Genomic DNA, 23,035 nt, shown 5'->3' with positions numbered 1-23,035 from the left:
GATTTTATATTCCGTGAGGCTCCATTTGATATCATGGATATGTCCCAACTCATTGGTTTTGGGGATGATATTATTGGACTAAATTTATGATTGTTCCGTCCTATCCTATTATCTTATGGACCAAAAATTGATTTTTATATTGGTTTGGTTATGTTTTTTTATATTAGATTTTTGGAGTTACTTGGGTTGATCTCCTCTATAGACCTATCCCATTGTTCGAAATTGTAATAAATTCCATCTTATTATACGTTTGGAATTCATCTGACTCATAGTATATGTATTTGGAGGTTGGATTAGGTAATAGGTATTGTCCCATGTCTTAGTTGGACTTGGGATGACCCTATGATAAGGCCCTAGTTTGGGTCATGTCACAATGGAACTCTTCAATTCCCAAAATATGAAAGGAAACAAAATAAAATAGCAATGCTTTTCGGAAGATGAAGGCATATGATTTCACAACAACTCATTGGACAAATACACCACCTAATATTGGAGAGGGGTACCAGAAAAATCATCAGACTCTACATCATTAAATGATGCTACAACCTAGGATAACCATTGGGCTAAGCACTGACATGTAACTCAAGAAAAGTGATGAAGTATTTCCATTTGAGAAATCAATCAAAACCCTATGCACAAATTCATATATATATATATGTGTGTGTGTGTGTGTGTGTGAATGTAAAATGCCATGAACATGAGAGTTTAATAACATTAACTCGGAATGTGTAGCTCTATCCATCCTATGGGCACCCAGGGCCTATATAGGATTATCTCCCCTTGTTGTTGGGCCTTAGTGCATGTTAATCACATCAATGAGGAAATATGAAAGAGCGTCAGAGTCACCAATTCTCTAGCCACCCCAAAAATATAATGAGTGAACCACGAACACATTTATATAAACCCCCACGTTGGCAAACGTGGAATCTGTATTGGTCCTCTCGGGATCTCCACATTCACAGTGAGCTACACAATCCCATTTATGCCAAAATTAAAATATTTGCTCATAATCCCAACCACTAAATCAGGAGTTATTTATTATGTCATTTACCATTATCATATAGTCATATCAATTATACTTGCAAGCCAATTTCATTATGCCATAGCCAATCCTCCTAACCAGACTCTCAAGTTCTATTTTATTCCAACCCATGGCCATCAAGGCCGTTCAAAACATTTTTTATCCTTTTTGTCTTTAATGCAATGCAATAGTTTAGAAGAGCAAGTAAAGCCATGCAATTGTCTATGTTACAAAATTAATTTTCGAAGTGGGCTGAGGTTAATACCAATTTCTGACCAAAATCCATTAATTTAGGGGAACCATGTTTCTTTTTCTAAACAATACCATATTTTCACAATTTATACCCAAAATCTATTCATTTAAGTATGAATAATGGAATTAAAGAATGGAGAAAAAACACCAATAATAAACATTCAATAGCCCTCAACACAATTTCAAACACATTAATTAAGTAACATAAACATTCAATTCACTAATACAATGACGTAAAAATATAAGTTAGCGATAAGAGACATGCCTGAAACAAACACAAATTTACAATAAATTCAAAGTTTGAAGATTAAATTCCTTTTGAACCCTAGTTTTCTCTTGCTTTGGGAGTTTAAGATGAAGAGAGAAAAGTTTGGGTTGAGTAATTTAAGATAATAGAGTCCTTTGGTGTTTTTATGTCATGGGAAATAAGTGTAAAACAAAGAAATGACCAATGTGTCCTTAATGAAAATGTACATAAAATCTAGGCCCAATCATCATGGAATAGGTAAATACTCGTGAGGTCCAACCCGAGTAATCCCCTAGACTCTTTATCTAGAATTCTGATATTGGCCCTTCTCTGTTATGGTCATGAGTAACTCACCAAGATCGTGACCTGACCTAACAACTCATTATCATTAGTCGTGATCAAAGCAGAAACTTTGGGCATCTTTACTATTTAGACAATGAATCATCACCTGAGGCACTCATCATGACCCATTTCCTGAATCAAGTTCTTGGAAGTGTTGCCAATACTTTGGAAATTTCAGAGTCTAAAACTTGGGGTATTATAGAACTAATCATGGAAATAGCTTTACTATTATGTTGTGATTATGTGGGAGCCTATATTATTGTTATTTTTTTGTTTTGAGACATTAACTACTATGTGTGACCGTGGGAGGGTTATATGATATTGTCGGCTTTATGTATGTCTATTTATTTGTACCTTTTCTAGTGAAAAATCATAAATTGGAATTTATGTGGTATCAATGGCATATTTTTGTGCTTAAATTCACGGATGGTTGACATATTGAGTAGATTTCTTGCACACATGGTTGGTATATTAGTTGAATTTGCAAATTAACATCCTGGTTGGTGGTTAGTATTATATCCTCATGTTATATATACTTGAGAAACATTGGTACCACTATCGAAATAAAGGCTATGTGATATCTTTAAAGACCCTCTATTGATGAATGCGCTAGAGAGAAGTCATTGATACTGTTCTTGGATATTGAAAAATTTTATTTGGGTTAACAAACCCCCATAGGTCCTACATTAGGAGGCTAACTCGTTATATCTATATGGAGGTTGTTTTATAACAAAATCATACATTATATCACATCATCATTGTCTTTGTTATATTTCTTATATATTTTGCGAATTCTGTGTTGTATTATTTTCTTTGAAGTGATATTTGTCTGTGTACTTCTTTTTTAATCCTTTATGTGTGATATCTGTATACCTATTCTTCTATCTCATACTTGTGTGTGGTATATGTAATTATTATAGAATCATTAATAGAGATAGTGTGGGCTACCATTTGAACATCTTCTCATTGCAGGTGACTTTCCAATAATAGGTATTTTATATTCTTTATTTTCTACTTTGCTCAGTAAACCTATGATACCTATTGAGCACAAGTGGATTGTTCTCACCCCTACAATGCCTTTTTTGTATATATCCAGGTATGAGTGCACCACACGATATCTAATTCAGGTGGTATCTATAGTATATTTGAGGTAGTAGTTGATCTATGCTTTCGTAGTTGATTTACTACCTCTACCTATAAATTTTTTGTTTTGTTTTGTATTTGGAGACAAATTAAAATTCTTTTGATGTATTATTCTATCTTTTACATTCGAGATATATTTAGTTGTTCTTAAATTGTGTTAGAAGGTCTTTTCATATTAGGACAAAACCAAATTGGTTGAGCATGAAAAACCTTACGATAGATCATAACGACTGATAATGAGTCCTTACAGCTCATAGTAAGCCACTTGTACTCAGAGCAGTCAGCCACTAATAAACTGCTTATATTATGAATAAAGCCAACAACTCATTAGCTCTACCTATGACTCATCGCCATAAGTCGTACTAGGACAATGCCGAAATAGTACGAACCTCAACTTTTGGAGCCACAGCTATAAGTTATGTCTCACCTTAGTATTACTTTAATCTACACACTGTGCGCTGTCAGACGGTGTGCCACCAACCAATCCCAAAAATTGAACCAAAGCATCCTTAAGCATAGAAGAAGAAATAAACCCTAATGGATCCTAGTATGATCCTTAGCCCATCGTTGTCTGAGGGAGAAGAATATTTGGCTCGATAGCAGTAATAGGGTTATGTGAAGGCCCCCTATCCTTAGCTCTATTAAGGGACACATCCCTCGGTTTTCCATGACCTAAAGGTCACCAATCAACAATGATAAGATCTCTTGGCTTGGTTGTGAGATCCTCCTCTCATGTAGCGGTAGCACGTGTGATATCCATCTATGAAAGAGTGAAACCAAAGAATGATTCCAAAACCAACTCAGACTCTTAGCACAAAATTAGTGAAAGAAGTGAAGCACTCCTAAGAATATGCCTCCCAAAATTAAGGAATAGACGTCTTGTACCAATAATACTGGTTAACCTAAAATCTCATACCAACTAGTCACAACCTAATTTATGAGTCATGATGGGACCTGCTTTATCAAGCTAGTAGAGAATACAAATTGTATCCCAAAGCTATACTAAATTGGCTAACTTATTGGATAATGGCCTAAACACTAAAAAACAACATTTAAAGACTTAAAAGTTCAATAAAGCATTCGTAACAGTCTAATAGATAGATAAATGATCAACCATCCCACCACGACCTACTAGTATCAGTACAAGAGTCACTATAAATAGAACATAAATACTAAAATAGTAAAATGTAATCTATCACAAATAATTAAAGACTAAACATAGATGCTAGAAAGAAAAAGGTCAACTTCGACTCTTAGAGCTCACCCTATCTTTGAAATCCAATTGAGCATGGTCGTCATGTCAGTGGTGGCTACTAGTACTCAGATTTGAACCAAAAGGGTACAAAACTGTAGTATAAGTACAAAAACAATGGATAATCAGTAGGAATCATTGGCTGACAAAGCTAAATCATTATATAAGTATGATAAAATATTAGATAAACAAGTTAAGTTAATGTAAATGGGCAAACTTGGAAATAAGCTCCAACGTCGCTATCCATAAATAAATGAATAAATTAAAAATAATAGCATAAATATCACACTACAATAACTACTAAATTGGCCCCCATAAGGCAATACGGTTTTGAAATTAAATAATTTGAGGATAGCCCCCATAAGCTCAAAGGTTATAATAAAAGAAAAGAAATGATCAAAGATTTATAACTTTATTGATGGTCAACCCATCAAAACATCCATACCGTATAATATCATACCCAAATCTCAATGTTGAACTCGAACCAAAACTTATATCATCATCACCATATTATCCTCAATAATATAAACATCATTTGCCATACTCGAGTTGGAAATCAAAGTATCAATATCATCATTAATTGTTGGAATTGAACCAAAAATCATATTATCTATATAAATAAACCATTCCCATAAATCATATTCATAAGCTATATGAATAAGCCATATAAGTAAACTATATCAATAAACCATTGAATTTTATAAAAAATTAGTACAAACTACCCAATACAAAACTAGCATACTCATTAAGTATTCAATCTCCTTAAAATCCCAAAAGAATCATTGATAAGGGTTCAACATGCATACGTAAGTCTATAAAAGCTAACAAAAGTCTTGGACTAAGGTGGTTCGGAGGAGCCTACTTGAAATCCTCAAAATTCATTTTTAGGAGAATTCTACCCAGAAATAGGCTAAGGTTTCTAAATTAATTTATATATATTAAATACATGGTAATTAGCCCTAAGATAACAATTCGTTTAAAAACATAAGCAGTTAAGTATATTCCACCTTAAATGTGAGCAACTGGGTCAATTTTACCTAATTATGGTTCCAAGATAGCCTAAATAGTTTAAATAAGACTAATAACACCAATCATGATTCCAATACCTAAATACCACCCTATATCGATAATGATATTATAATTATACTACAAATTATCTAAATCTATGAGGAAGGTAAACCTATCCTACCTGGACACCAAACAAAAGTCCAATAAATATGCTAAACCACCTATTTTCCTTTCTGAGAACCTTTTGTAAGGTGACACACTATCAAAATTACAACATACTCATCAAAATAAGAAAAATAATACACATATGTAACTATTATGCTTTCGGTCTAAAATTACGTCAAAATTCCATGTAGAGCGCGTTTTCAAAATAACACTTTTGAAACCAACCCAATATCCCTCTATTATCAAGGAACATTTATACTAAAAAAATATCATCATTGTAAGCTTTAATGGTTTTGCATTTAACACACCATACTTTTAGGAATTTTAGAAATAGTTGGAGAATTAAATAAATAAACAGATGGAAGCTTACCAAAAATTCAAAGAAAAAAGAATTAATGAAGTTCACCAATGCTCTAAAATAAACCAGAAATGATTCTCCCATGTTTTCCCATTTTTAGGGTTCAATATTCTCCCAAGTGGGGGTTTTTATATCCTCACCAGGCATTCTTGTACCACTTAATAGAACATTGGGTTGCTTAAGAGGTTACATATTAAGCGACCTAGTCTTGCTTTAGCGTCACTTTGGAATAGAATAAGTATCTCTTTTCGGCTTATGTGGCAATTACTTAAGCTGTAAGGGTGCCTCTTAAGAGATGCCTTGTTACACCAGTCTGATCACTTGAGTAGTAGGTTAGGCGCTTAAGGGATGCACCAGTCGAAGCTCAATAATTATTCAAACTTTCATTGCCCCTCAAGATTCACTAAAATCCTATATATGCAAATGAACTATGTCATCCTATTAAATTTCATATTTCAAACATAGTGGCATAGTAAAAATTTCCATTTAATGTTTTATCAATAAAAAGTTGGTCCGATCTTATCATTCGGACAATAGCACGCTCCACCTAGCCTACAATTAATTTTATGGAGTTGTTGGAACAATCAAATTGGCATATGAGATTGTTTGACCAAAGTTTTTTGTTGATATCTAATTTGAACCAGCGATGACTTTAAATATGTAATTGTCTCTAAATACCAAATGAATTGCTTGATAACCAAACAATCAGTTCTAAAAAGTCATAAATTACTTTGTAAAGCTATAAGAAAGCTCTAAATAGAAAAAATATGCAAAAATACAGAAAATGACCTAAAGGGTCATTGCAAGGAGTTAGGTACTCAGGTTGATCTTAGCACTTTATTTCATTCTCAGAACAATGGTCAGTCAGAGACGACTATTCGGTTTTAGAGAATATGATCTACTTGATCTTGGGAATATTTATAAGTCAAAGAACTAGTATTCACCCATAATAGGATTTATTCTATGAGCTAAAATATGTTATTCTTGTTGTGTTTAATGTGTAACTGCATAATTTAGCTAATGGTCATGATTAGTGATGTAGGATAGATTTTTGATAGAACTAGATGCAATTGGATTCATGACGGGAAGCAAGTGATGATTGACACTTTGGGATTAATTGTATGGACGTGTGAAGAATTTGATAGAGCATGGAAAGAATACATTTGAAGGAAGAAGCAAAGTAAGAAATAATTAGCTAAGAAAGAATGTGCCTTAGTGTATTTTTAGACTAGAGGGGAATTCCAGTGAGGTTCTTTGATTAGCCCACAGCGCAGACCTCATTCTAGTGGACTGACCCATGAGGCGCACACCTTACCCCCTGTACTGACCCATGCAAAGATGGCTCCCCCAGACTAAATTTATCCTACTATGAAAGTAACACTTAAACACAATTGAGACTACTTTGGAAACGTACAGCAGAGGCAGAAACGCTTTCATTACTTCTCTTAGGTTTCTTTGAACTTCATTATTCCAAGATTACCTTTTTGTATGATTAATTATTCATTTTTTATGTTGAATTCGTACATGATTCGCTAAACACCCATGTTCTGGGGTTGAGGCCGTAAACATGACTGCACTTTGATATTCTTTATCATAGTTTATTGTTGAATTATCACATGGGTTATTCTTAATCTCTTGTGTTTACTATTTTTATAATTGGCCATCACTAAAATACACTGATACTCATATGTGAATCTGTGAGGAGAATCATACGTTAAAATGAAGAGTTTAAGAAGAAAGGTTCTTATTATTTTATAAAATAAGCCTATACCTATAAGCCTTGTTTGATTAACTTACAGGATGATAGCTTAGTGCATCTAATTGGGTTATTGCAACCCTGCTGAATGAGGTAGTTGTAATGTCCAGTTAGGTAAAAGATTAGAGGATCACGAAACCATGAACATTCTCTAAATCCTGCAAATCAGTAACACGATAATCAACTAAACTACAAGAAGAATAGAGATTTGTAAGATTGTTAAAAGTGTCTTACCCCTGTAATTCTCACTATTATTCTTTACAACCCTGCTTATGTTTCTATTTTCGTATCTTGTTATTTCTTTAAAAATTATATTTTAACTTGAAACTTCACAATCATCTTGATACTTTAAAACACTTAATATATTTTTGTCAAAAACTTAAGTTTGTTGATTTGCTAGTTACATAGTCCTTATGGGTACGCTATCCGACTGTCTTAGTCGCTATATTCCTTTTACAATCATGTGTACTTGCATGTACATTACACCACAACAATTTTTTGGCGTCATTGCCTGGGACTAGTAATTATATCAAAAAATTTTGTTTTTGATAAATAGCTTAAGTAATAATTACTTGATTGTAGTGGCTGACTTTTGCATGACTAGCAAATTACTGGACTAGTAAGAGATACAGAGTTAGTAAAGCCTTATTAGAAAACAAAACATACATTTCATCAGAGGCAATGAGCCCTCTATCTAATTTAGCAAGTTTAAATAGCAGAGAAAAGAGATCCTAATCTCATTTGTTAAATTGATCTAAACAGTGCACGTGATCCAGCTCCGACGATTCCAGCTGCTCCTACTAGATCAGAAGCCAGGCTTATTCATGAAGTTGCAATCCCACTTACAAACCATACTACTAATTTCATTTATAAGCCAGAGATGGGTGGTCAGTTTAAATTGAAGCAAAATATGGTACAACTATTGTGTTCGAGTGGAAAGTTTGTAGGGCTCTCACTTGAAGATCCATAGCAGCATATATAAACTTTCTTGGAAATTAGTGACACCTATATTCCTACTGAGGCATCTACTAATTATGTCAAACTAATACTATTCCCCTTTATTTTAATTAGGGAAGCAAAGAGGTAGTTATAAGATGAACCACCAAACTTCACCACTTTCTGGTATGATCTGGATCAAAAATTCCTTATGAGATTCTTTCCATTAGGTAAGAAACCATGCTTGAGAATTGAGATTCTAAGTATCAGGAAGAAAGGAAAAAATCTTTACCAAGCTTGGGAATGATTGAGGTATTCTTGAAATTTCCCTTACCACCATCAGTCTAATGATGTACTAGTCCGTACCTTCATAGAGGGTATTGATAACAACATGAAGATTATCTTTGATTCAGCAGCAGGTGTACAAGCTCTTGTGAAAAATTCAAATGAATTATATACACTGCAAAATCAAATTTCACAAGGGAATCTTGAGTGGTGTGCAGACTCAAGAACTGCTCCTAAGAAGGTTGTAGGTGTGTTAGAGGTTGATCAGTTCTCTACTTTATCGACTCATCATACTGTGCTACACAATCATCAACCACACTAATGTGGTTCAACAAACGAATACATGGTGTGAGATTTATGGAAACAGTTAATCTAAATTCTATCAATTCAATAAGGAATGATAATCATCAAGGGTAGAAGAACTATGGTAACACTTACAATCCAAATTGGAGAAATTATTCCAATTTCTCAGATGGTGGAAATCAGGCACAAAACAACAATCAGTAAAAAAGGCCAGTACAGTAGAATCAATAGAAGGATGTTTAAAGTAATCAGTCCATGACTCAAATGAGTAATATGGAAGAGTTCTTGAAACAAGGTATAGCTAGTCAAGAACTATTGGCAGTGGATATAAAGAGTCAATAATTTATTACAAAGAATTTATGGATACAAATTAGTCAGATTGCAAGAGCGCAAAACACTAGACCTCAAGAGGTCTACCTAGTGATACAACGGTAAATCCAATATAGGTAAATGCTATCACTACTGGGAGAAATTTGAAGCTATAGGAGTTGGAACTTTAAAAATTAAATCCCAAGGCTACAATGGTGTTACTCAAAAGAATGAGGAGAAACTGGTTGGATAAATAGTTGTAAGTAATGAAACAAAGGTGGAGAAGAAGACTCTATCCTCACTTTCCCCCCAAAGGCTTTGGAAGTACCAAGAAGAGACTAGTTACAAGGATTTTTTAGAGCTTTTGAAGAAGGTTCAGGCCAATCTCCCTCTTGTTGATATTTTGCAGAGTGTTTCAAAATATGCAAAGTATATGAAAGACATAGTGGCAAAAAAGAACTATTTGACAGAATATGATATAGTAGCACTTACTGAGGAGTGCACATCCAAGCTCCAAAATAAATTGCCTATGAAGATAAAAGATCCAGTAGTTTTACTTTGCAGATAACCATCGTAAAATCCATTAGTGTTAGGGGTTTATGTGATTTAGGGGCAAGAATCAATCTAATTCCCATATTTTGGTATAGAAATATAGATCTTGGGAGTTCCAAACCAATGACTATTATCTTCCAGTTAGCTGACTGGTCCCTTTCTAGTCTTAAGGGGATCAGTGAAGATGTGTTAGTGCAAGTGGGATCAAGTGCAAGTGGGATCATTTATTTTCCTAGTGGATTTGGTTATTCTTAACATTGATGTTGATCTATCCATTCCATTTATTTTGTGATGTCAATTCTTAGAAACTGGGTAATTTCTTATTGATGTAGTTGTAGGGAAGATGACCACGAGAGATCATGACAAGGTTAAGGTTTTCAATGTGTACAAGGCAATGATGTTGCCTGCTATATATGAAGAATTATATAATACCCCTAAATTTTCCTTAAGCCTAATTTCATCTCTAGAGGGTTAAGGAATCACATCCTAAGTGATTAAATTTTAAACCATATGGATTTTCCCTAATTTCAATTTTTTATCATATGGGAAATTTAATTAGCTTTCCAATGATATAATATCCACCCAAATCCGATAACCTGGCAAGAAGCTATCGCTAATCTAAGTTCTAGTTGTGAAACACCATTATTTTAGAGCTTGGCGCATCGTGGAGAGGGTCTATTTAACAATTTTCAAATTCTAATAGAACTCAGTGATAGTGATGCTTTGCAGAGGACCCTAATTTCCCAATAGTCAATTTCTAGTGGCCTAGCATAATTGTAATGCGTCGTGCTGAGGTTCCAGGTCCCAACAGTAGGACAACGCAATGGCTCTGCATCGGGGTGACTCCAAGATTCCTATTTGTCAATTTTCAATGAGCCACCGTGATAGTGGCGCATCGTGGTAGCCCATAAAATTGGGTTTCTAGTTCAATATTTTTAGCTTCGTACAGATGTTAAAAAGGGAACTTTGGACTTTTTTCAAGACTGTTAAATCGTACAAACATCAGAATTCAGGGCCACTACAAGCATCATATGAGATTTTCTCAAAATTTCCCTCAACCAAAATCCCTAAGTATCCAAATCCACTTCTATGAATCTCAAGGGTTCACCATAGATTTTCTAAATCGAGTTAAGATTCAAGGTTCTAAAGTAAAAGGCTTCAAGAACACTTATTTAACAGTACAAATAGAGTCCTAAAAGCCAGAGTTCATCCAAACCTTCTAATTCAAGGTATGTGGGGTTTGAATAAGAACACTCATTTCATTCTTATGCCTAAATTATTGACTTTTATTAAAGAATTTTATATTTTTGCAAGCAGGTTTATACCCATATTAGGTTATTTTGAGATTATGAGATTACGAATTGTTCAAGTCCTGATTCACATGATTTTTTCACTATATTATGACATGAGTTGAAAAATTATTCTATGAGTTACACATCCTTGTATTGATTTGGTGTTTCCAAGATTGATGTCCTTATTTACGCTTTATTATGAAATTGAGATTATTTGAGCATGAGTATAAGTTTTAATCCAAGTATGAGTTTTGATGTTTCTTGATAGTATGTTGTTTAGTATAATTCAATCAACAAGTACTTTTATTTTAAAGAAAGATTACTTTTAAGCCTGAGTTAAGACAGGAATCCACATTATTCAGTTTTTATGATTTAAAGCTAAGAGAATTATAATTTGGTCTTCATTATTAACCCTTGAGTTATTTTGAGGTGGATTTCGTAAAAGTCCTGAGCTTGAGTATGGGAGTAGTATTTAGCACCGAGGGGGAAGTATGGGTTTAACGCATCCTACTTCCCAAAACTACGTGCCCACATAGGATCGAGATTTATGGGCTTGAGGCCGAGATAGTGATCAATAGAGTTGAGGTTCTATTCTGATGGTAAGGGTAGAATAACTCTTTCCCACATGGGCGAGACGTTGGACTCCATATATCTCACATGGTTTATGTCGGTTAGAAAAAACTCCCAAGTTTATAAGAGCCTAGAGATTGTCCCATGTCTTGAAGTTCTAAAGTTCTAAGTCCTTGAGTTTCAAAGAAGTTCCATTCTCCTCAAGATGAAAGCATGAGCTTAGAAAGCATAGTTTAATGATTCCTTTAGCTTACAAGTTTTGAGAATAAGAGAATAATACAAATTTTTGAGTTAAGTATAATGACTCACGAGATTTATACTACATGTTTCACTATTCATGATTTATAAGATTTATGTTTCAGGCTTATTCAAGCCATGTGAGTCATTCATCTTTGCATACAAGATTTTATAAAGAGTAATGATATTGTTTATGTAAATGTATATACCCCCATATACTTAGCACATCCTCAAAGTGTTGATCCACATTTTTGTCTATGTGCTACATTGTCTTATAATGTAGGTTCAGGTGCTCAGTCTCAGCATCGTCAGTGATCTCCGAGTACCTTGATCTACACTCTGTAGTTGGTTAGTCCTCATGGTTCGAGTACCTATTTTTTAGAACTTCAGATTTGAAATCATTGTTTATTTCTTTTCAATTGAGTATGAGTCAGTTGGGGATTTATCCCAATGGCTCTCTAGATCATGAGTAGTAGAGGCTTTGGCAGACTAGATTTTGAGACGTTTGTCAGATATTTTTTAGTTAAGATTTGATTAGATGTATTCTTATTATTTGATTTTGAATCCCTGAAGTAAGTATGAGGTTTAGTAGCAGGATCAAAGGGTTAGCTTGAGGCTACTTTTAGTCTTGAGCACCGTGTGATGTTTTGGGATTAGATTTTTGGATTTTACAAAATTTGTATCAGATCCTAATGTTTAAGATGTCCTAGGGAGTCTGATAGGCCGCATTACGTAGAGTCTTGACCATTGGTGTGAAGCACACCACATCTATGAGCAAGGGTCTACAGGATATTTTAGGAAAAATCATCTTTTTTTTCAGAGTCTATCGTGCCCACAACTGTCTCTATCTACTATTAATTTGTGCTCTTATATGATAGAAAAGGCCTCCCCAAAGAAAAAATACCCCTAGGAATAACGAGTCACCTCAACCTGTTGTTCCCTTGAATGAGAATGTGACCCACGCTGAATTTTGAGCTGCTTTCCAGACTTTACCCCAAGTGGCAAATGCTACTGTGCAAGCAAATAATTAGGCTACCACCCCTTATCAGCAAGGGGGTGATGCAGCTGCAGCCAGACTTTATGACTTTATGAGGATGAACCTACCTGAGTTCTTTGGATTAAAGATAGGTGAGGACTCACAATTATATCTTGAAGAGATGAGGAAAATCACCAAGGTTATTCATGTGAATAAGGAGTAGATTGTAGAACTGGCCTCTTATCCTTTGAAATATATTGCTCATGGTTGTGGCACAGAGGAAAACGAGAGGGGAGAATGCTGCTCTTATAATTTGGCAGGTGTTATAGGATGCATTTCTGGATAAGTTTTTTCCGTAAGAGATAAGAAAGGCAAAGGTAAAGTAGGTTATAAAATTGAAGTAGGGATCCATGACTATAAAGGGGTAATACCTTAAGTTCAACCAGTTAGCCAAGTATGCTCATGACTTGATAGCTTACACCAGATCTAGTATGATTAAGTTTATTACTAATGTATTCGGGTTGGTGTTGAAGGAGTGCAGGACTGCTATGCTAAATGGAGACATAGATCTTTCTCTATTGATGACACATACTCAGCAAATTGAGACTAATAAGATAAGGGATAGAGATCGGGTAAGGGGAAACAAGAAGGCTAGACAAGAGCAGAACGAGTATGGTCAGACTAAATACCATGGAAGCAATCATCCTCAGTTTCAGAACCATTCGTTTAGGACTTCACCATCATCAGCTAGTGTTCCCGCACCTACAGATAGGGAGGAGTAGGGAAATAGACCTTCTATGTCTAGATCAAAGAACAGTGTGAGTAATAGACCTCGTGGTCCTCCATATACCAAGTATGGTAGGGACTATCCCGATGAGTGTTTAGCTGATCAGAGGGGTTGTTTTGGTTTGGAAAGTTGGGCCACAATCTTAGAGAGTGTCTGCATTCCAGGAAGGGGACCTATGATGTTTACCTCCAGACACATGCTACCAGTGCACCAGCTCCTTTAGCCTATCCCACTGCCTCTTAGGGCACTCTATCTAGTATTGATGGCGGTTAGCGCTAGAACTGATTTTATGCTTTCTCATCCTACCAGGAGCAGAAGGATTCACCAGATATTGTTACTAGTATGCTTCATGTATTTTATGTGACACCATTGGTTGCTGGGAATTTTGAGATAAACTCTAAAAAGATCCCTAAGCCAATCCTGGTATCTACCCCAATAGGTGAGTCAGTTTTTGCTAAGCAAGTGGACAAAAAGTGTCCCATTACTGTTCTTCATAAAGTCATATTTGTTGATTTGATAGAGTTAGACATGGTCAATTTTGACCTTATTCTGGGTATGGATTGGCTTCACTCCTATTATGCATTAATAGACTGTCGTACCTATGTTTTTAAGTTTTAGTTTCCAGATGAGCCAATTTTTAAGTGGTCAGGTGGTTCTGTATCTCCTAAGAGTCATTTCATATCCTATGTTAAAGCTAGAAAGTTGATATCCAAAGGTTACATCTATCATCTAGTTCGAGTTAGGGACACTATGTCTGAAACTCCAACTATTCAGTCAGTCAATATAGTCAATGAGTATACTAATATTTTTTCGGAAGATCTCCCAAGGGTACCACTCAATAAAGAGATAGAATTCGGTTTTGACCTTCTTACCGATGCACAACCTATTTCTATTCTTCCATACCATATGGCACCCGCAGATCTTAAGGAGTTGAAATAACAACTCAAAGATCTTCTAGATAAAGGTTTTATAAGGCTCAATGTTTCTACATAGGGAGCACCTTTCCTGTTCATGCGAAAGAAGGATGGTTCTTTACGTATGTGCATTGACTATCGTCATATTAATAAAGTTACAACCAGGAACAAGTACCCTTTTACTAGAATTGATGATCTGTTTGATCAATTGTAAGATGCAAGTTATTTCTCCAAGATAGACCTTCGATCCGGCTATATCAACTTAAAGTAAGGGAGTGTAATATTCTACAGACAGCCTTTCGAGACTTCTATGGTCATTTTGACTTTCTTGTCATGTCTTTCGGGCTAACCAATGATCCAGTAGCTTTCATAGACCTCATGAATCGAGTGTTCAAACAGTATCTTGATATGTTCGTCATAGTGTTCATAGATGATATCCTTATTTACTCCCGTAGTGAGGATGACCATGCAGACCATCTCTGAATTGTTTTGCAAACTCTTAGAGATCATCAAATATTCGCCAAATTCAGCATGTGTAAGTTTTGTCTTAGGTCCGTAGCTTTTCTTGGTTATATTATTTCAGCCGAAGGCATTAGAATCGATCTCTAAAAGACAGAAGTTATAATAAATTAGCGTAGACCTATCTCTCCATCTGACATTAGGAGTTTCATAGGTCTAGCTATCTATTAACGCCGTTTTGTTGAAGTTTTCTCATCTATTATGTCTCCCATGACCCGATTGACCCAAAAGAAAGTTTAGTTCCTTTGTTCAGATTCGTGTGAGAAGAGTTTGCAGGAGTTGAAGACTCGACTCACTTTGGCCCCGGTGTTAACTTTGCCTGATGGTACGGATGGTTTTGTGGTGTATTGTGATGCCTCTAGAGTTGGCTTGGGTTGTATGTTGATGTAAAGAGGTAAGGTTATAGCCTACTCCTCTAAAGTGTTGAAGTAGCATGAAAAGAATTACCCAACCCATGACCTTGAGTTAGCTACTGTGGTCTTTTCTTTGAAAATATGTAGACACTATCTTTATGGTGTTCACGTTAATGTGTTTACTGATCACAAGAGCCTGCAGTATATGTTTACTCAGAATAAGTTAAATCTTAGATAGAGAAGATGGTTAGAGATGCTAAAATATTATGATATGAGTGTGTTATATCACCGAGGCAAGGCTAATGTAGTGACGGATGCCTTTAGTAGGAGGTCTATGAGTAGTGTTACTCATGTAGAGGGAGATAAGAAAGAGTTAACTCGCGAGGTACATCGTTTGGCAGGATTGGGCATTAGGTTGCTTGATTCTGCAGAGGGGAATATTTTGGTTCAGAGTAGTTATAGATCCTTTTTAGTCTCAAAAGTGAAGGAGAAGCAAGGCAGGGATCCTAGTTTGCTTAGACTAAAGGACTCATTTAGGGACCAAAAAGTAGAGGTTTTCTCCCAAAGGGGACATGGTGTGTTTATATTACAAGGTAGATTATGTGTTGCTTGTGTTGATGATCTGAGGCATAGAATTATGGCTGAAGCACATAGCGCATGAAATCTTATTCATCTCGGCGCCACCAAAATGTACCGTGACATATGGGAAATCTATTGGTGGAGTGGCATGAAGAAGGATATAACAGAGTTTGTGGGAAAATATACAATGTTCCAATAGGTTAAGGTAGAGCACCAAAGATCTGGTGGTGTAATGCAAGAGTTTAGTATACCCAGTTGGAAGTGGGAAGTGGTGAACATAGATTTCATGACTGTTTTACCTCTTCCACATAGTCATCATGATTTGATTTGGGTCGTTGTGGATAGGTTGACTAAGTCAGCATATTTATTACTTGTGCATATATCTTATGCAGATAAAGATTATGCTAGATTGTATATTCGAGAGTTAGTCAAATTTCACGGAGTCCCTTTGTCCATCATCTCAGATAGAGGTACTCATTTCACCTCCTAGTTTTAGAAGGCTTTTTAGAGGGGTCTTGGTACCCAAGTGCCTCTTATTTCTGCTTTTCATCCGCAGATAGATGGTCAGGCTGAGAGGACCATCCAAATCTTGGAGGATATATTAAGGGCATGTGCTCTTAATTTCATGGGTAGTTGGGATAAGCATTTGCCATTGATTGAGTTTTCCTATAACAATAGTTACCATGCTAGCATCAAGATGGCACAATTTAAGGCGTTGTATGGGAAGAGGTGTAGATCATCTATAGGTTGGTTTGATGTAGGTGAATCTTTTTTGGTTAGACCTGATACAGTGTTTGAGGCTATGCAGAAAGTAAGGTTGATTAGAGAAAGGTTGAAGACAGCTCAGAGTCATCAGAGGTCATATGCAGATGTGAGAAGAAGAGACCTTGAGTTTGAAGTTAATGATTTGGTGTATCTTTAAATTTCACCCATGAAAGGGGTGAAAAGGTTTGACAAGAAAGAAAATCTTAGTCCCCAATTATGGGCCCCTATAGAATCCTAAGTCTCGTGGGGAGAGTAGCTTATGAGCTGGAGTTGCCCGCAGAGCTGGTAGCTGTGCATCCTATCTTTCATGTCTCCACGCTTAAGAAGCACATTGGTGATTCTGTTATAGTGGATCCTTAAGAGATCCTTAATATCTCAACTAGTCTTTCGTTTGAAGAGACTCCAGTTGAGATTCTAGACCATCAGATCCATAGACTGAGGAACAAAGAGGTTCCCTTGATCAAAGTGTGGTGGTGAACCAGTTTGTCGAGGGTCCTACTTCGGAAGCTTAGGCGGATATTCTATCAAAGTACTCGCATCTCTTCTCCGCAAGTTCAGATTAAGCTGAAGGTACTAATCTTCCTTAATTCATCCCCTTTTTCCAATTAAAGATTCAGCTATATAGCTATCCTTAATATAAGATCATGCATTCTTCAAGTTATTCAAGAGTTTAAAATGATGTGGAGTCAGTTTAGCAAGTTGTTTCAGTTGTGCATACTCAGTTTTCTCCGTATCCTTACCCTAACTAGTGATATTTGAGGGTGTTCCCAAGGGGGAGATATTGTTATACCTAGAACTTTTCCTTAAACCTAATTTCGTCTCTAGAGGGTTAAGGACTGACTTCCTAAGTGATTAACGTTTAAACCATTTGTAGTTTCCTTAATTTTGACAATTTATCTTGTGGGAAATTTAATTAGCTTTCCAACGATATAAGATCTGCCCAAATCCAATTACTGGGCAAGATATTGTGGCTAATCTAAATTCTAGTCATGAAATACCATTATTTTAGTGTTTGGCGCATCGCGGAGAGGGTCTATTTAACAATTTTCAAAATTCCAGTGGAACTCCACGATAGTGGCGCATCACGGAAAACCCTAATTTCCTAATAGTCAATTTCTAGTGGCCTAGCACGATTGTGATACATCGCACTGAAGTTCTAGGTCCCAACCAGTGGGACAAGATAATGGCTTCACATCGCAATGACTCCCAGATTCCCATTTGTCAATTTCCAATGTACCACCGCAACAGTGGTGCATTGCGGTGGCCCATAAAATGTGGTTTCCAGTTTAAGCTTTTTTCCAGCTTCGTCCAGAAGTTAAAAAGGGCACTTTCAACTTTTTCCACGCCTCTTAAATCGTACAAACATCAGAATTTAGGGTACCTACAAGCATTATATAAGATTTTCTCAAAATTTCCCTCAACCAAAAACCCTAAGTATCCAAATCCTCTTCTAAAAATCTCAAGGGTTCACCATAGATTTTCTAAATTGAATCAAGATTCAAGGTTCTCAAGTGAAAGGCTTCAAGAACCCTCATTCAAGAGTATGAATAGAGTCCCAAAAGCGAGAGTTCATCCAAAGCTTGTAATTCAAGGTATATGGGGTTTGAACAAGAACACTCCTTTCATTTTTTTGCCCAAATTATTTATTTTTATTAAAGAATTTCATATTTCTGCAAGTAGGTTTATACCCAAATTACGTTATTTTGAGATGATGAGATTATGAATTGTTCAAGTCTTGATTTGTTTGATTTTTTCACTATTTTAAGACATGAGATGAGAAATTATGCTATGAGTTGGAAAGCTAATTCAATTATCTACAATTGGTGGGTCTTGAGCTGCAAAATGTATCAAAAGTTATACACATTCAACGTAGACCTTTGTTGAATCGAATATCCAACTTTGGATGAATGAATGACTCTTAGCTTAACTTTGCTCTAAGTGAATTTTATAAAAACTTTTCACCTCATAATCACTTCATACACTAGGATAAGGATCATGGCACATGAATTTAAATATAAATCATAAAATTAGTGCTTACGCACGTAGGATTGATGGTTCGCTTTCTACCTCAAAAATACGGGGTGTCACAAAATCTTCCCCTTGGGATTATTCATCCTTGAATGATGGGTAGGGACTTGTTGAAGTTATAAAAGTTTAGAATAAAAAAGGAACCATGAAGGCTAGAGCGCCCATCTCTATCTGGCAATCATACACACTTTGATATAATATGAAGGAAAATGCGGACATATAAAACAATACGAAATCGTGGTCAATATCATAATTCAATTGAACAATCTGGAATGGAAATGATAAACCTCTAATAACATCTAACATCAGTCTGTGAAATCTCTAAAAATTAAAAATGACATTTGTCTGAAATCTAGGACAAGGCCCTCAGTAGGACCATGAATCAAAGTGAAAAAACAATAACAAGTTCTAATATAGGCCTTCTGAATTAAGGGATGCTCACCGGCTGCAAACTTCTGACAAGTCAATCTACTGCTTAACGAAACCTTAGGACTGTGTCTCAGGATCCTGAAATATAGGGGGGTCAACACAGATGTACTGGTTCGCAAAACAATCTAAAAAAAATATGCATTTTTATAAAAACATAGGTAAGAGCATTTCATAAATCACATGTCATCTTGAAACAGTTTGAAATCACATGGGCATAATTTGAAACTTTAGAAACATATTCAGCAGTTTATGACTCTACTCTTTATCTTACTTCTGAGTCATATGGTACACCCTATAATTCTGCTACCCCATGGGCTATATGGGATCCGCCCTTGACTCTGCAGTCAATCCCCCAACCCAAGTTTGTCGCAAGAGTTGGAGTTTTTGCTTATTTTACTAAGCCCTAGGGCCGTCGTACAATTTTCATTCCGAGTATCATAAACTTGTGTCATCAAATCACGATTTTAGGCAATAAGTCATTTGACTCGTGCCTTCTTCGGGTAACCATCTAACTCTCTTAAACCCAGTTTTAGATTCTTTAAACCATATCTTCTTTGAAACATTCTTTCTTTCTTAATATTTTTCGGGCACATCAAATATAGGGTATCATCATACCCCGACTAGCAAGTCATGTCACAACATATCTACTGCCCTTATCTTATTTCAAAAGAGTTTGTAGGGGGTGCGGATAACTTAGGTAAACAAATAGATAAATAGATCTATTATAACTCTAATGGATCTATTTTTATTTGTGCATGTATATTTCTTAACTTATCTAAACATTTTTATTTTTAGTATATTAATTTTAATTTTATTAATGTTCATATCTTGGGGGGTGATTAGATGGTATTTGATTAAATGCTTTACTGTAATATTCTTTAATTTTTTCTCTTAGTCTTTGTAATTCTTGTATATTATTTTGGAGGTATTCTAAATATTCTATATCTTTTGTTCTAAAATATTCAATTAAATTCTCTTTCATAAGTATTTCTGTTAATCTTATTTCTTCCATATCTTGTCTCCAATATTTTAAATACTCATAGTCTATCATTTTATCCTAAAGTAGTTGTGATACTGCAAATTTCTTTGTAATAATTTATTCTAATTATACTATATCTGATATTAAATTCTAGGCTATCTATTTCGTTAATTATACTGGCTTTTTCGTCTATGAATAATTCCATATCTAAATCATATTCTAAATTGTCTTTTAATTCTAGTTGTTTTATAGTTTTATTTATCCAAATTAATCTTTCTTTTAATTGTTCTCTTCCTTTCTAAGCTAGTTTCTATAATTAATTTCTTCGTATAGCCAACTTTGTTTTTCTCTACTTCTTTGAATATATTCTAGCATTTCTTAATCTGTATAATATTCATCTGAATAATTATCTAGGTAGTAATAGTGATTGTCATCACTTAAGTATATTTCTCCTAACTCGTCTTCTATCTGATTTATAACTAACTCTTCATCTTCAATGTTAAATATTTTTTTCCATATTATTTTCTGTACGTCTATAATTTCTATATCTCTAAGTATGTATAAAACTAGTTCTTCAAAATTATCTGTCATTTAGGTTGGTTAATTAAATGCTTTTTTGTAATATTCTTTAGTTATTTGTTTTAATCTTATTAATTCCTCTATATTTTCATTAAGGTATTCTATATATTTTATATCTTTGGTTCTCATATATTCTTCTTAATTTTTTTTCATTAGTTTTTCTACTAATTGTATATTTTTCATATCCATTTTCCAATATTCTAAATATACGTAATTTATCATGGTTGATGTGTAGGTTTCGTAAATAAGTATTTATAAGAGTAGTTAGGTAGGTGAGGTATGTAATTTATTCCAGTCATAAAATATTTATTAAATATTTTTTCTAATATGATTTTTCTTATATCTATAATTTATATATCCTTAAGTACATACAAAACAATTATTTTAAATTTATCTATTATTTCGTCAGATAAATAAGTAATCATTTTTCATATGATGCTTTTTCAAAATATTTCCTTCAATCATACACATAACAAAATATGATCATTTTAGATTACTATATACTAGATTATTTTTAAATAGCCTGTTCTTCGGTCACTATTAGCATGGTAATCTGGATACTTTTTCCTTAAACAGCGTCTCTACTCTGGCTACTGCCCTATCATGGCTTTCTTGCCTCACCGGTTTCACCTTTAGGATGACATAATTCTTAGGGATTTTTCTCCTTTTCCACTTTGCTGATAAACTTCATAGCATGCTATTTTTCGAATAATTCTACTATAAAGTAACTAACATGAACTTATTTTATCATATCATGATTATCAGAAATTTATGAATATAGCTATTCATAACCATAAATAAATATACCTATTTTGGTAGATTTGATAATTCTGGGCTTTGTTCATCCATAGCTTTTGCTTTGAAATATATCTGTTTTTTATTAAATATTCAAAAGTTTTTTTTACAAAGGAGGGCTTTTTGCTTCAACACAAGAAGACTTGCCCTTAACTTATCTACACTATTCTTAGTTTACACGTTTCCTATATACATTTGTCCTAAAAAATCCAATAATGGCAAGTGCTAAAAGCTAATAAATGAATAAAAGAAAAGTCAAGAAATCTACCCTAGAAATAGTAAAGCTATTAAATGTTTACATGATTCACGTATCTTATTTTTCACAAAGCTAGCTTTTTCTCCATATGTCGCTTTCTTCCTTTAATATTTTTGTCTCCATGTCTTTCTATTATTGCTCCGTTGATTTTTCTCTTATAGCTGGCGTCCTTATCTTCTTGTTGGTTTTTTTCTTTTATCCTAGCAGGACTTCCGAGATAATATTATCTCCTCAATTATATTTCAAATATTGATGGTCTAGATATTTGTGTCCAATTATCTTGCAATATCTTGTTAATAATCCATCTAAAATAAATCATTTCTTAATTGTTCTTGCAGTAGATTATTTTTCTGGGTTAAGTAACGTCATTATCGATTGTCTAACATCGTCCACATCTGTTTGTCGTAGCTCTCTTGAATTTGAATAAATCATTTGATGGTTTCTTAAATAATATCTCCATATAGGGTTCCATTGATGTTATTATTTGCTAATTCTTAGATAATTATAGCTAATCCAATAAGTCGTTTATTTGTATAACCATCAGGTATCTCGATTTTAGGTATCTCTGGCTGCTGCACAATATCTTTCGGTATAATCATATCTCTGATTAATCCTCTTTTTACAACTTGTATAACTGGTTTGATCTAATCGTATAATATCTCTGCTGGTGCAGTATACAACTTTATATAAAATATATTTCCTTTGGTTACTCTTTTATATGTGATGAATACTTTATGTAATTCTTCTATAGCTGTTAGTTCTTCTCCATCTTGGGTATATACGGTATTTAATAATCCATAGTTGAAATATGTTTTTTTTTAAGCTTGGATTGGTTTTGGGTAGTGCGATTAGCTTGTTGTAAACTTGCAATTTTTGGGTTATATAGTTTATGTTTTGTTCTTGGACATTTGTTGCTCCGAGGTTAAGGTTTAGAAATGTTTGTACTTTGTAGATATTTTCTATAGATCCTCAGGTTATATGGTTATAAGCTTTTTTATCTTGGTTTAAACTATCTCGATATGTGGTAATTTGTGGGGGTATGTACAAG

The sequence above is a fragment of the Capsicum annuum genome, chromosome 11 (genome assembly GCF_002878395.1).
Source record: "Capsicum annuum cultivar UCD-10X-F1 chromosome 11, UCD10Xv1.1, whole genome shotgun sequence".
Lineage (NCBI taxonomy): Eukaryota > Viridiplantae > Streptophyta > Magnoliopsida > Solanales > Solanaceae > Capsicum > Capsicum annuum.
Note: the sequence above shows the minus strand (reverse complement) of the source record.